General features: G+C 46.0%; 1 protein-coding gene across 1 annotated transcript in view; it reads left to right on the top strand.

Moving 5' to 3' along the window:
• Positions 1–7,526: 7,526 nt before the first annotated feature.
• The window catches only part of SPIN1 (spindlin 1), a 50,438-nt gene continuing 44,203 nt past the window's right edge, over positions 7,527–13,761 (top strand). Inside the window, exon 1 of the mRNA XM_008055449.2 lies at positions 7,527–7,573. The gene's annotated coding sequence lies outside the window, so the exon portion shown is untranslated. The remainder of the gene's footprint in view (positions 7,574–13,761) is intronic.

Below are 13,761 nucleotides of genomic sequence, written 5' to 3'. Positions count from 1 at the left end.
AAAAAAAAAAAAAAAAAAAAAAAAAACCTTTCAATTACAGTGAAGACACTCAGGGTTATCGATATCAGTGTCTTCTACCTCCACATTGTGTCCTACTGGAAGTTGTTCACGGGCAGCAACACACATGGAGCTGTCAGCTCCTATAATAACACCTTCTTCTGGACTACTTTTTTTTTTTTGAAATGGCGTCCCACTCTTGCTTAGGCTGGAGTGCAGTGGCGCAGTCATGGCTCACCGTAGCCTGGACCTCCTTGGCTGAAGTGGTCCTCCTGCCTCAGCCTCCCGAGTAGTAGGGATTACAGGCGTGTGCCACCATGCCCAGCTAAATTTTTGATTTTTGAAAATTTTTTTTTTTTTTGTTAGAGACGAGGTCTTGCTATGTTGCCCAGGCTGGTCTCAAACTCCTGGGCTCAAGCAGTCCTCCTGCCTCGGCCTCTCAAGTACTGGGATTACGGATGTGAGCCACCATGTCTGGCTCTTGTATTCTTTTATATGTTTCCCCCCCCACTTTCTGTTAATTTGGAAGTTACTTAGAACATGCATCTTTTTTCCTTTTTTTTTTTTTTTTTTGAGTTGGCATCTCACTCTGTCACCCAGGCTGGAGTGCAGTGGCACGCTCAGAGCCACCACAGCCCCGACCTGCTGAGCTCAGGCGGTCCTTTTACCTCAGCCTTCCAAATACCTGAAACTACAGGTGTGAGCCACTATGCCTGGCTAAATTTATTGTAGAGACGAGGTCTCGCCAAGTGGCCCAGACGGGTCTTGAACCTCTGGGCTCAGGCAATCTTGTCACCTCCGTCTCCCAGAGTACTTGGTTTACAGGCATGAGCCACCACGCCTGGCTTGATTGCCCACTTTTTAATGGGATTATATGCTTTTTTGTGCTGGCGTGTTGTTTTTGTATATTTTAGATATCAGTCTTTTGATCAGATGTATAGTTTGTAAATACCTTCTCCCATTCTGAAGGATGCCTGTTTGCTCTGTTGATTGTTTCTTTTGCTGTACAGAAGCTTTTTAGTTTAATTAAGTCCCACTTATTTATTTTTGTTTATGTTGCATTTGCTTTGGGATTTTAGCCGTTACTTCTTTGCCTAGGTCGATGTCCAGAAGAGTTTTTCTTAGGTTTTCTTCTAGGATTTTTATGGTTTCGGGTCTGACATTTATGTCTTTATCGTAATTTATTTATTTAGAGTTGGAGCCTCACTCTGTCACCCAGGCTGGAGTGCAGGTGACCACAGCCTGGACCTCCTGGGCTCAGGCGATCTCTCTGCCTCTGCTTTGCAGTTAGCTGGAACTGCAGGCGTGTGCCACCATGCCCGGCTAATTTTGTAGTTTATTGTAGAGGTGAGGTCTTGCCAAGTTGCCCAGGCTGGTCTGGAACCTCTGGGTTCAGGTAATCCTCTTGCCTTAGCTTCCCAGATTGCTGGGATTACAGTCATGAACCCCTGTGTCTGGCTGATTTTTTGATTTATTGTAGAGACGATGTCTTACCAAGTTTCCCTGGTTGGTCTCGAACCCCTGGGCTCAGGCAGTCCTTTCGTCTGTCTCCCAAAGTGCTGGGTTAAAAGCACGAGCCATGGTGTCTGGCTAGCAGTTACATCTTTGATCCATCTTGACTTAATTTTTGTATGTGGGAAGAGATACAGGGGTCTAGTTTCATTTTTTTGCATGTAGCCATCTGGTTTTGCCAGTACCGTTTGTTGAAGAGGGTGTCCTTTCCGTAACGTGTGTTTATGTCTGCTTTGTCAAAGATGAGTTGGCTGTTGGTATGTGGGTTTATTTCTGGAATCTCTGTTCTGCTCCGTTGGTCTGTGTGTCTGTTCTTGTGTGAGTTCCACGCTGTTTTGGGTCTTATAGCCTTGAAGAATAATTTGAAGTCAGGTACTTTGGTACCTTCAGTTTTAAACTGTGCATTTTTGACTTATCAAATGCTGTTACTGTGCTGTTTTAAGTCTGTATATATTTTATCTTAAGACATTATTGGTTTTACTGTTGTAACCATTTGGGTTTACCACACATTTTAGGCTTTTCATTGATCTTCATTCCTTGCTGCAGCTTGATTCTCCATCTTGGGACATTTTTCTGCTGCCTAAAGAGCACCCTTTATGTTTCCCACCTTTGTGTAACTTTGTTTTTTGAGCTTGAGTTTCACTCTGCCAGCCAGCCTGATCTGCAGTGGCGTGATCACAGCTCATCGCCGGCCCTCAGGCTCAGGCGATCCTCCCTCCGCAGCCTCCTGAGTAGCTGGGACTGCAGGTGCCTGCCATTATTCCTGGCTTATTTTTAAAAATTTCGTAGGGGCGTGATCCTGCTGTGTTCCCAGGTTGGTTTGGGGCTCCTGGGCTCGAGCAGTCTTCCTGCCTCAGCCTCCCTAAGTGCTGGGATTATGGACTTGAGCCACTGCGCCCAGCTTTGTGTGGCTTCTTGTAGTGAGTTTTCTGAGTGTGTTGCTCTAAAAATGGCTCAAATTCATCTTCCTTTTTGAAGGATACTTTTGATGTGTGTAGAATTCTTAGTTGCCTGGTTTTCTAAGGTGTTGACAGACGTTACTGAAGCTTTCATTCTTTCTGTAGACGTCTCCTGTCAGTTTAACTTGTGTTCCCCTGCCTGCAGTCTTTTACTGCAGGCTTTCATGGTGTTTTTCTTTCTTTGGTTTTCAACAGTTTTGCTGATAGGTATGGGTGTCTGTTTCTTGTTATTTATCCTGCTTGGAGCTCTCAGGTCTTGGGTGCATCGGTTGTCTCTTTTCATGTGTTTTCTGCTACCCCCTTCCTTTCTCTCCTTCTGAGGTTCCTTTACATATGGTGGACATACGTGTCTCTTTCTCTCTCCTATTACTTCTGGGTATTTTTGTCTGATCTCTTTGTTCAGTAATTTATTTATTTGTTTGTTTGTTTGTTTATTTATTTAAGTTGGAGTCTCACTCTGTCGCCCAGACTGGAGCCACTGCAGCCTCGACCTGCTGGGCTCCGGCAATCCTTCTGCCTCAGCCTTCCCAGTAGCCGGAATTACAGGCTTGCGCTACCATGCCCGGGTGATTTTTTGATTTATTGTAGAGATGAGGTCTCACCAAGTTGCCCAGGCGGGTCTCGAACCCGCGGGCTCAGGCAATCCACTCACCTCAGCCTCCCAAAAGCGTGGGATTACAGGCTGAGCCACCGAGCCCGGCTTCTAATAAGTTTTTAAAAAAAATAGAGATGGGGTATTGCTATGTTAACTAGGCTGGTCAAAATCCTGCCCCGAGCTCTCCAGAGTGCTCGGATTACAGGTGTGAGCCAGGGCTGCCTGGCTAGTTTTCAGATCTGTAGAGAAGTCAAGATGCTGGTGTGGAAGAACCCCTTTTGTTTCTTTGACACAACTCCAGTGGTGTTGGATAGAGTCCTTGCTTCTGGTGTGGCAAGATGTTCCAAGTTCCTCATCCGTTTTCTTCTGTTGGCCTGGAATTGGTTATTTGTCTGAGAAACTCTGGTTTCTGATAATCTTTGCTAGGGATATTCTTGGAAATTTTATTTTGATTTTGTAGCTGTTGGAAGATTGTCTTAAATAACTAATCAGTTGATGCTTTCAGGTGGCCTCCACAAACCCATCGGGGACCCAGAGGGACTGCTTTTTGTCTATGGTTTAGGTGGAGGTGGTTGTGCCACAGACCTTTCGCTGATCTAATGAAGGCTATGGATACCTTTTCCGCGTGTTTCTGAACACAGTACGATACATAGGGCCATCAGGATATCAGTTGAATTTAAATAGTTGAAAAAAAGACTATTATGTTGTGTAACATAGTACTGTGGCCTCTCTATCAGTAACTAAAGTGACAACATGGTTTTGTTAACATAACAGATAATTCAGACTTTGTTTTGTAAAGTATTAAAATCTAGCTTTTAATGCTTATCTGAAAAAAATTATGGAGTAGTCTTTGACCTCTCTCCTTTTTCATATTGATCAGTGAATAGTTGTGTGTCATCTGAGTGCAGTTCTGACACCAGCTACCCAGGGCAGACTTAGCAGGTTTCTGAAAGACTGCCCCTGCTTCAGACACCAGCCTCATGCCCAGTGCCTCCCAGGTCACATGCATTTTTGATCAACAGACTACAAATTGGGAGATTTTCACAACTCCCTCAGGTTTGATAATTCATTTAGGATGATGCACAACTCAAGAAAGTGCAGTACTTATTATTGTAGTTTTATCACAGCAAGAAGGAATATAAATAAGGACCAGACAAAATCAGAGATGCAGCATTATGTCTGGGAGAGCCCCAGATGCGAAGCACTCGCTTTCTGCTCTGGAATCAGGTGGAGAGCCCTCCTGGCGTGTCCACGTGTGACTGTATATACGGAGGCAGCCAGGAAATTCTGTGCAAGTCTCTGTGTCCAGGGTCTTTACTGATGTTTTAGCGGGGTGGACAGACTCATTGGCCACGAGCTTGCTCTCAGTCTCTAGCTACCCGCTTGAATGTTGGATGCTGTCCCTGGGCTGATCGTGTATGGTGGTTTGTTGAATGTGTCCAATGATGGAAGGAGGTGTGGTGTATTTTACACGGAGCTTGAAGATAGATATTTTCTCCCACCCAAATCCATGCTTCTTGTGACTTGTGTCCATGCTTAAGAGCTCTTGTATTGAAACTTGGTGTTAGCTGTGTTGTGTTTAGAGTTTACTAATTTTGTTTGTGTGAGAATTGGGCTCTGAAGGCCTTCACATGTTCATGTGGCGTGATGGCGTCTTGGCCAGTTCCTCGCACACCGAGCAAGTGCTGTGCAGTCAGCAGTACTTGATTAGAATTGCACACTCCACTTAATTCTGGGGTTGTAGCTGCGGAGACAGCCTGCACCAGGGGCCTCTAGACCATTGTCCCTAGGTTCCACCGACAGGACATTAAAATTGGAGTTCCCAATAAATTCTTTTAGGTGCCTAAGAAGGTTTTGAGTTGCACTTCTGGTGTCTTTCAAAGGAATTACAAAAGCCAAACCACAGACCCGTAACTTTTTATTATGAAAATTTCAAATGCATAGAAAAGTTGAAAGAGGCAACGGAACATCTGCACTCATCATCTAAATTCAGGAATTGCAACTGTTTTTGCCATTTTACCCTATTTTTAGTAATAATATTGCAGGTGAGACGGTGCAGACTTCGAAGCCCCTCTTTGGCAAAGCCTTGTGCTGCGGCTGCCGACTCCAGACTCGGCTACCCTCCGTCCCCTGCTGCCTTTCCCCAAGTGTTTTGAATGAACTTGCCTCCACGTAGAAACGTTGAAATGACAGCCAAGCCACCCAGCCTGTGTGCTCTCCGTCAGGATCTGCATGAACTGACGTCTCGCTGTATTAACTGTTGTAGTTGTTGAGCCTTTTGAAAGTTGCATTAAATCCCAGACATCTCATAATATGTCTTAACATACGGGTATTCTTTGTAACTACATGCCACACTTAAGACAATTAATTATTCCATTTTATCTGACAGACCCTCTCAGAGTTTAGCTGTGTTCCTTTGCTCTTTCTTTCTTTTTTTTTTTTTTTTTTTTGAGTCGGAGTCTCATTCCATCGCCTAGGCTGAAGTACAGTGGCGTGCTCACGGCCAACGCAGCCTCAATCTGCTGAGCTCAGGCGATCTTCCGCCTCAGCCTTCCAAGTAGCTGGAACTGCAGGCATGTGCCACCACACCTGGCTAATTTTTTGAATTATTTTGGAGAAGAGGTCTCGCCAAGTTTCCCAGGCTGATCTTGAACCCGTGGGCTCAGGCAGTGGCCTCATCTCAGCCTCCCAAAGTGCTGGGATGACAGACGTGAGCCACCAGCTGTGTTCCCTTTTTGACATTATATTGTGATAATACATATCCTTCCCACTGTGTTATAGAGGAAATACAAATTCTTTTTCTCTGTACTCAACACTCAACACAGACAGCTTCTATGCCCAAGTGTCTGGGGTTTTTCTCCCACTATCATGTCTCTCTCTGGGGACGCCAGCTGGCTGTCCCACAGGTAAATTTGTGGTGAGACTGTCCACCGAGAATAGTGTCAGTTCCACAGGAGTGTCCCTCCAGAGACAAGCCACTGTTCACGTCTGTGCTCTGGATGGGTGTGCTGTACATTGGAGGCACTTGTGACCTCGCCCTTGAGCTCTTCGATTTGCTAGATGGCTCGTGGAATGGAGGGAAGGGGTGCATCCACTAGGCTCCCTGTTCATCGCAAAGACTGCGGCTCCAGTCGGCGGCATACAAAGGCTGGGGCCGGGCAGGGGGCCACCCCGTCCACATGGTGTACTCATCGCACTCCTAGCACTGCCCTGTGTTCACCAGCTTGGAAGCTCTCTGAACCAGTGGTTTGGCTGTTTCTGGAAGCTTTCTTTAGTAAGAAGACATGGTTGATATGCCATTGGCCTTTGAAGGTGGGTCAACTCATCCTTCACCTGGAGTTCCAGCCCTCTTGTCACTAGCTGATTACCCTACAGTCAAGTCCCCCCCGGGCTTCCTGGAAGGCCCCCAGCCCTCATTCATTCACTAGCACAGAAAAAGACACTTAGCACTTACATTCTCAGAGTTTTAGGAGCTGTGTGCCAGGCAATGGAAGAACAAAAAAGATATCACACGTTTTTAAAGATGGGGTCTTGCTCTCTCGCCCAGGCTGGAGTGCAGTGACACCATCATAGCTCACGGCAACCTTGAACTCCTGGCTCAAGTGATCTTCGACCTTGCACAAGTGCTGGGATGACAGGTGTCAGCCCCACCACACTTGGCCTGTGACAACAGTTTTAAGACAACTTGTTGACAGCCCAAGGTCTGGTTTACACTTGACAGGTTTTGGCCATCAGTACCCCTGTGTGCTTTTCCACTAGTGATCCAGTGTGATGATTTATGGACCTAGTATCTTTGCTTAGTTTTGGAAATCAATTTTCTTTTTATAAATCACACTGGTGAGAGCAGCTGGCACCAGATACTCTGATATGTAGATTATACTTTTGTGATTATTGGTGCTTTTATGTCTGAATGTCGAAATCCTCATTTTTTGCCTTTTTGGAGACAGAATGCAATGTCATTGATTTTGCGGCACCCTATTCCCTTATGGAAGCAATCTTTGTGTTTATTTTCAAAATAAATTTATTTCAGCAGTACTCCTTGAAATCTGTCTGACCTTGCTCGGTTAGTTTAATGTCTGTGTTGCGTTTAAATTTCAAACTGGAAGCCGCCAGGTGTGGTGACTTACTTGGGATGCTGAGGTGAGAGGATTGCCTGAGTCCAAGGGTTCGAGACCAGCCTGGGCAACTTGGTGAGACCTCATCTCTACAAGGAATCAAAAAATTAGCTGGGCGTGGTGGCATGTGCTTGTGGTTCCATCTCCTTGAAAGGCTGAGGGAAGAAGGATTGCGTGAGCCCAGCAGGTCGAGGCTGCAGTGGCCATGAGCATGCCCCTGCAGTCCAGCCAGGGTGACAGAGGGAGACTCCGACTCAGAAAAAAAAATTCAAACTGGTAAGGAAATAACACACACCTTCCATGTGGTTGCTATGAGGAGAATATAAGTCAGTACACGTGAAGCTCTTGGCAGTGTTGGACACACAGCCAGTGCTCAGCCCACATTCATTTTGCTGGTGAATAGTTGGAGCATTTTGTGATCCCACTTGAGATTATTATAGAAGAATTTCGAGTTTTAAAACTTACGTTCGCCGGGCTTGGTGGCTCAGCCTGTAATCCCACGCCTTTGGGAGGCTGAGGTGAGTGGACTGACTGAGCCCGCGGGTTCGAGACCCGCCTGGGCAACTTGACGAGACCTCATCTCTACAATAAATCAAAAAATCAGCTGGGCATGGTAGCGTGCGCCTGTAATTCCGGCTACTCGGAAGGCTGAGGCGGAAGGATCACCAGAGCCCAGTAGGTCGAGGCTGCGGTGGCCGGGAGCGTCCACTGCCCTCCAGTCTGGGCGACCAAGTGAGACTCCAACTTAAAAAAAAAAACACAAAAAAACCTTACGTTCATGATACATTTTTAAGATTATTTAGTAAAATTGCCTGGATACAAAAAGCCTGGATACTTAACCATATTAATAAAGATGGACTGAGCAGAGGAAAATCAGGGACCTTTTTTTCCCCATTTTGTTATGGCAGATTTTGAACTGAAAAAAAAGTTCAAAGAATAACACTAGTGCACACTAATAAGCCCTACAATTAGATTAAAAATAAATATTTTACCACACATTAAATAAAAGTTACGAGGCCATTGTTTTGAAATAATCTTGCGTCAGGTGCTCAGCACACTCAACTAAACGTCAGTGGGGAGTCACCAGGCCGAGGCTCCTGTCACCAGGCAGAGTTGTTACCCAACCTTCCCAGAAGGGGAAGCAGAGGAGGGAGAGACTGGACAGCCTCATTTCCCACACGGCCTGTGTCAGTTGATGCGATTGTGGCGCTTCCTCGACTCGAACCCTGGCCCAAGACAGCCAACCGGAGGTAACCTGGTGTTGACCAGTCAGCGATTCCTGGTGTCCCCGGTTCCTGCCTTTTCTTCTTTTTTTTTGAGTCGGAGTCTCACTGTCACCCCGGCTGGAGGGCAGTGGCTCGCTCATGGCCACCGCAGCCTCGACCTGCTGGGCTCCGGCGATCCTTCCGCCTCAGCCTTCCGAGTAGCTGGAACTGCAGGCATGTGTCATCGGTTCTTTCCCTACAAGGAAAGTAACTTGGAGATGACTAGTCTGCTTTTTGTTCTTTCATCCTGAAATAATTGAAAGAAACAGAATGCAAAGGAGTGGATGATTGCTCCTTGGCTAAAAAGTTAAGGGCTTGCTGATATAGGCAGAAAACAAGTGAAGCAGTATTACAGCATTTTCCATACAAGCCTGGTTTGTTTATGACTCATAGCATTTTGATAAGTTGCAGCTTTTCTTTCCCTTTTCCAGTTTAAAAAAGTAACTGTAACATTCCATGCTATAGACAGATAGTAGAAAGGCCTCTTGGTAACAGCAGTCAGAGGAGGAAGCTCGTCTGTAATGGGGATCAACAGGTGAGAGGGAAGGTGTCTTCTGCTACCCCTTAGTTTTTATAACAGTTTACAAAACATTGTAGGGGAAGAAAAGACCAGTCTACAGTCAGAGGCACAAAGGCTACAGCCGCCTGTCGTGTGACTCAAGGCCCAGAATCATATTCCTTGAAGGCTCAAGATAGCTTAAACTTCCAGCAGCATTGGTTTTCAGCATCAGCCTTTCACAGTTCTTTGCTTCTGTTTTCAGCCCTGTCCTGTCTGAAACCAACCTTCTCTGTTGGACTCTCTAGAATGCTCATTCTTTTTTGGAATGAAGAGTTGCCCAGTTGTTGACTTGCAAATAAAGCCAATTAAGATCTTTAAATTGTAATTTTGTGTTTTGACATTTACCATATTCCTTATTGATGTATTTTTTTTCCTGAATCATTTGAAATTAACTTAATTATCTTGAATCTACCTCTGTAGAAATTTCAGCATGTGTTTCTTTGTTTTGTTTTTTTTTGGTGAGTTGGAGTCTCACTCTCCTGCTCCCGGCCACCGCAGCCTCGACCTGCTGGGCTCCGGCAATCCTTCCGCCTCAGCCTTCCAAGTAGCTGGAATTATAGGCACGCACTACCACGCCCGGCTGATTTTTTGATTTATTGTAGAGAGGAGGTCTCGTTGCCCAGGTGGGTCTCGAACCCGCGGGCTCAGGCAATCCACTCGTCTCAGCCTCCCAAAGGCACAGGATTACAGGCTGAGCCACCGAACCCAGCTCAGCATGTGTTTCTAAGAATGTGTTTTCATTTGTAACCACAGTGTTTTTGTACTGTTTTTTCTTTTTTGAGTCGGAGTCTCACTCTGTCACTCAGGTCGGAGTGCGGTGACATGCTCACGGCCACCCCAGCATTGACTGCTGGGCTCCGGCGATCCTACCGCATTAGCCTTCCAAGTAGCCGGAACTACAGGGATGCGCTACCACGCCGGCCAATTTTTGCTTTATTGTAGAGAGGAGGTCTCACCAAGTTGCCCGGGCTCGAACTCGTGGCCTCAGGCAGTCCACTTGCCCCCGGCCTCCCAAAGTGCTGGGATTACAGGCTGAGCCACCGAGCCCAATTGTTCTTGTGCTTTTATAGTTTAATGGAAATTTCATATTATCCCATACTTAAGTCTCTGTTTAAAGTATTTCCTCAGTTGTCTCTATGCCTTTTGTACTTTTTATTCCCCCTTTTATGACCATGTTTTCTGAGTTTACTCGTTGTGTCTAGCCATTGGGTCCCTTTAGTCTCTCTGATTCTAGGGCAGTGTGTCTACCACTTTTCTTTGTTATGACGTTGACTTTTTGAAGAGAGTCGGGCACATTTTCTGTGTACAAACTCCACCTTTCTAACTTGTTTCCCCATGAGATTGTCTAACTGGAAGCAAGGTCTAACGGCTGGACCAGATTTTGGGAAGGCATATTTGACACATCACTGTAAGAAGTGGATGGTGGTGAGGTTGACTCAGTGTTTATGGCACTGACCAACTGTTTGATCTCCAGCTGGGTGGTGAAGAGGGGCTGAGATCTCCTTGCAAATTAAAGCGCATTTCATCCTTTGTAGTTGGCGCGAGATCTTGTGGTCTTGTGATCCTGCGGTGTCTTCCATGACTGTTGCCAGCAGCCCTTCTCCTGATGGTTCTGGCAGCTGTGGATGGTCTCTCTGAACACAGGACTTCTTTATGGCTTTGCAGTCAAGCTCCGTTAGACAACATTTTCGATCACACTTGAAAAGTTTTTAAACAATTTCTGCTCTCCTAGGAATAATGAGATTTTTTGCCTTAGCACCTAGTCTTTTCGAAGAGAATGTTTCCTTCAGGTTTTCTTTTAAAGGTGGTGTGTTCTATAAGACCACTTGAACACGTTAAGTTTAGCCTTTTCCAGTCAAAAGAGAGCAGGATTTATTTGAGGAACGCTCTAGTTCTTCTGAAGTTCCAGAGCATTCCAAGACAGCTGTGGGGCCAGGGCTTCATGAGTTGGCCTCTTCAGGGTCCCCTTTTGATCTGTCTCTGCATTTCCTTCTGGTTTCCACATGAGTTGGGGTAAGATTAGGCAGTTGAAGTATTCATTAATTGCAACTCAAAAGTGGGGAAGACTTTCCATCTGGAGTTTTGCATTCTTGTATTGTTCAGGTAAGCCCCTTTTTGTCCTTTTCCTGCTGTAACTTCGGTTATAATTTTTAAAAGCTCATTAATAAGTTCAACTTAAAATTTTAACTAACCATGAGCCAGAAACAACAGAAAGTTTTGCTAAAACAGCTTTAATCTACTCATGAGAAGGGTGCACACTTAGTAATTAGCAAGCTAAAATTTTCATCGAATGAAATTTGTTAGAATAAATTGATATTCGTTTGAAGTTTTCTTTAAAATTTTCCAGTAGTTTTGTAAAGAGGAACAGAAAGGAAGTGGCCATGGGATATTCTTAAATATCAGGAAAGACTATATTTCTTGTATGCTGATGACAGTATTCTAGGGGTAAGAGAACTGTATGCAGAGGAACAGGATGGGGTTGATTATGCTGTTGACAGGGTTACCTTAACATGGCTCATGGATAGTTCGTTTGTTATGAGGACAGAGAGTACTCACCAGTTGGTCAGTTTGGTGATGAGATGATGAGTAGTGTCTTTTGTTTACTTCTGTTTACTTCCTGGAAAAAAGCAAGCTTTTTTGATGAGGCTGTAGATAGTGTTGTTGAGTGTTCATTTGAGATATGACATTATCAATTGGAAGTGAGTTTTGTTATGTGTTTTTGCCCGTGTTTAACTGCTGTAAGTTGAAAGCACAGGAGGAAGGGAGTTGGGCTAGGGTTTCCCCACAGTGACGGTTGGAGAAGCTAAGAACACCGAGAAAAGCATGGGAGTGATAACTGTTGTGACTGTGAGGAACCAACTGGGAAATCTCAGCTGAGTGATGGAGTTCTTGGGGAGGTTGTGGGATGTTGGGTAACGCCTGCCCAGCATCCCCCAATCCTGGTTGTGTCAGATAATCATCGGAGTGGGATTGTTGGGACAAGAAAGCCGCAGTGGCCAGGTGTGGCTTTGAGTGTGAGATGCTGGAAATAAGAGATTTTGGGGGTGTCGCAGTTACTGGTGGTAGAAAGTCGAGGTTGTGACTATGAAAATGGATTGCTGAAGTGTTGGGTGGGTGGTTTGAAGGGGGGATATCCATGGACTGAGGGGCAGATGTGAAAGAATCTCATGTGTGCGGGCTGCCAAGGATGTCGATGGGACTCCTGGTAGAAAGGCAGTAAGCCGGATCCCAGAGTTGCGACGGTTGTGTGTGGGTGACTGGAAGGGGAGTGAGTGGATGACCAGAAGGGGCGGCTGCTAGCCCAGGGTCGTGGTGTGTGCTCCCAAGGGGAGGCTTGGGTCAGGAGGTGAGGGAGCTGTCGGTGGGTGGGGTCTCATGGTGACAGAGGACAGCATCTTGGAGAGGTTTGGACAGGCTGGGAGGAGGGGCTGAGAAGGTCCCCTAGCCAGGTCTGTGTGGGAAGAGTTAAAGGAGGGAAAAGAGGGATGTCAGGCTTGGAGCGGGGCTTGGAGCGGGGCTTGGGTAGGCTCTTGGTAAGATGCATGAGCCACCTATGGGCCTGCAGCCTTGACTTAGGCCTGTCTGCATAGGTCATTGGTGGTGGGGCAGGCCGGCTGCAGCTTTTTTTTTTTTTTGAGTCAGAGTCTCACTCCGTTGCCCAGGCTGAACTGCAGTGTCACGCTCATGGCCACCCTAGTGTCAACCTGCTGGGCTCCGGCGATCCTTCTGCCTCAGCCTCCCAAGTAACCGGAACTACAGGCGAGCACTACCACGCCCGGCTACTTTTTTGATTTATTGTAGAGGTGAGGGCTTGTGAATTTGCTCAGGCTGGTCCTGAACCCGTGGGCTCAGGCAGTCTTCTTACTTCGGCCTCCCAGAGTGCTGGGATTGTAGGCTTGAGCCACCGCGTCTGGCCCGGTTGTAGTTCTTAGTAAGACCGTGTGAGATACTGGACATCTTGTATTAAACCTTGTGCTGGGCAGTTGCTACCAGGGAAGGTGCTGTTTTTCTCAGTGCTGTTTACAGCCAATTGGGATGTACGATGTGTTTTCCAAACTTCCTTGTTTACTCTCCCCTTCTCCTCTAGGCTTTGCGAGTGGCATGCAGTGACTATTTGTTGAAGGACTTAGTTTTAAAAAGATAGATTTTTAAATGTCTTCCTTGAATAATACAAAATGTCTATGTAATTTAGACTTTTGCCAGCCAGGGTGATGTCTTCCTCCCTCATTAGACCTAAATTATTTTAACTATTTCATTTATATGTTAGTCTCTGGATAATTAAGCATTTCCTTTAATTCTTAAACCTGTGATCACGTACCCCCGAGGTGTGGGCATAAAGACCAATGTATGGGAAGTGAGTGCAGTCATGTGTTTAGTGGTATTTGCAGTAGATAGTTTCATGGTTTGCAAGAACATGTATGAACATATGTTTTACTATATGGACTGCCAACTCCTGGAACCAAATTTGGCTTAAATGATAAGCTGCTTCCATAAAATTACTTATCCTTGCATAGGTGAGGAACTTTCTCAGGCTCCTCAGAGCTCCTGAGCCTTTTCCTCCAACTCTGGAAGCCTGTGAATGGTGAGGGAAGCAGGGTCTTGCTGGCTAGCGTGTCCTCGTGCCCAGAGCTCATCCTTTTTTTTTTTTTGAGTTGGAGTCTCACTCAGTCACCCAGACTGGAGTGCAGTGGCCGCTCCTGGCCACTGCAACCTCAACCTGCTGGGCTCTGGCGATCCTTCCGCTTCAGTCTTCCGAGTA

This window comes from Carlito syrichta, unplaced genomic scaffold (genome assembly GCF_000164805.1).
Source record: "Carlito syrichta isolate Samal-C Ts95f unplaced genomic scaffold, Tarsius_syrichta-2.0.1 Scaffold301855, whole genome shotgun sequence".
Lineage (NCBI taxonomy): Eukaryota > Metazoa > Chordata > Mammalia > Primates > Tarsiidae > Carlito > Carlito syrichta.
The sequence above is the reverse complement of the archived record's forward strand: the minus strand, read 5'-3'. Positions and strand labels throughout refer to the sequence as shown.